General features: G+C 43.0%; 1 long non-coding RNA gene across 1 annotated transcript; it reads right to left on the bottom strand.

The window, feature by feature from the left end:
* Window positions 1–1,149: 1,149 nt before the first annotated feature.
* LOC129746374 (uncharacterized) lies at window positions 1,150–1,511 on the bottom strand. The gene is made up of 3 exons (XR_008737295.1): window positions 1,479–1,511; window positions 1,311–1,411; window positions 1,150–1,248 (listed from the first exon to the last, which is right to left on the bottom strand). It is a non-coding gene; the product is annotated as an uncharacterized LOC129746374 (long non-coding RNA).
* Between the last annotated feature and the right edge of the window lie 384 nt (window positions 1,512–1,895).

Below are 1,895 nucleotides of genomic sequence, written 5' to 3'. Positions count from 1 at the left end.
TTGAATGCTTTGATTTTTTGGCTCTGAATGTAGTCAAGAATGGCTCAGTGAAAATGATTGATTTTCGGAAGCATGGCTAGAATGCCGCAGGTTATTGACCGATCGAACAGATCAGCTCAAACGATGGACAGAGCACTCCGAACAACTCTTCCGAGTCACGAATAGCGAGGGCCAACAGAACCCGCAGCTCGAAGCGCCAACAGTAAGTCACATCAATGGCGTCAACTCGGAAGCGCCCCCGCTGACTGAAATAGAAACGGCAATCAAAGTGATTAAATCCAACAAAGCCCCTGGGATCGATTGCATCCCTACTGAAATGCTGAAAGCTGACTCTGCCTTGTCATTTGTGCTGTCCCGTCTTTTCGCTGACATCTGGAATACTGCAATATTCCCGGCTGACTGGATGCAGGGTATCCTTGTAAAGGTCCCGAAGAAAGGAGACCTGTCAGAGTGCGCTTACTGGCTTGGAATAAAGCTGAACTGTTCAAAGCTCAAATAACTTTACAAAGTGATCATGAACAGAATCCAGAAGCAAATCGACGCACGGTAACAAGCTGGATTCCGATCCGGACGGTCATGTGCGGACCACATCATAACGCTACGAATCATACTGGAACGAATCAACGAATTCCAGGACTCTCTTCTGCTGGTGTTCGTTTGATTTCGGAAAATTATTTGACCGACTGAACTACGAAAACATCTGGGTTGCTCTTAGACGACGAGGAGTCCCAGAGAAACCAGTCCATCTCATCGAAGCACAGTACGAGCCATTTTCGTGCAAACCCTTTGACGGAAAAGAGTAGTAGGACCACTAGAAAGATTAGTAGGAATTCTACTAGCCGCCTACTAGCCGTCCCATTGTTTTCTAGTGGAAAATGGCCCAACCGATACAGTAGAAATGACATTCCCGGTTCAGAATGACAGCTCTCGCTGACATATGGCATGGTTTGATGGTATTGGTGTGTTCGGTTCGTGTTCATGTGTGCGTGCATACTGGAAATGTGCGCATGTATGGGTGAGTCATTTCAGGAAGTTTTTCAAATTGAAATAAATTGTCGAAAAAACATTTTATTTTTCAAAATATCTCTTTATTCATTATTAAAGCCTTTAAGGGAAGGCACATTTCACAAATCAAATTTTGGCACTTTATGGCAACGATGAAGTGGAGCTAACATTCGTTTGAGAACCGGCACTTGATGAATGGAGTTTCCGAGTACGGCGAAGTACGTAAGGTGGGCCGGAGAACATCTGAAAAATTAATTCGCTAGTATGAATATCAAACAAGAAATAATCTTATCTTAAAAACTTACTGGCTGGCTGCAAACGATAGTCCTTTCCCAGTTTGATGTTTTGACCAATGGGCTCTGGCGGGTGATTTCCAGCAGCAGGTACTCCTCCCGAAAATGTTGAGCTGCAAATAAATTGAAAAATTCAATAAGAATTTACCCCATTATTGCGCGTTAATAATTAAAACTTACCATTTTGCAATTCATGGCTCTCGTAAAGAAGGCTGGAGTCAAAATGGCCGTTGCGAAAATATTTTTTGTCTGGCTTGCTTGGATCACCAATACATGCGAGCGAAAAGTCGTTAAAATGTTCACTCATTTGTTTTTTTGTATAGTATACTCATGATTGCATTTGTATGTGGGCAACCGGTGCAATCAGCTGATTTGGCTTATGCACGTTGATATTTTAGACCTCAATTTTTGACTCCTAACGCAACCCTACGCGCGAAATTTCTCGTTCAACAATGATCCGCATTAATTGGGAAGTCTTGCACGACGCTGTCTTGTCCGATTCAATCCCGGTAACTGTTGGAGTGAGACAAGGATGTATTTTATCACCACTGCTTTTTCTCATCGTTATGGATGAGATCTTGAATGGATTGATTGACT

The sequence above is a fragment of the Uranotaenia lowii genome, chromosome 2 (assembly GCF_029784155.1).
Source record: "Uranotaenia lowii strain MFRU-FL chromosome 2, ASM2978415v1, whole genome shotgun sequence".
Taxonomy (NCBI): domain Eukaryota; kingdom Metazoa; phylum Arthropoda; class Insecta; order Diptera; family Culicidae; genus Uranotaenia; species Uranotaenia lowii.
This window is presented reverse-complemented; position numbering and strand designations above follow the sequence as displayed.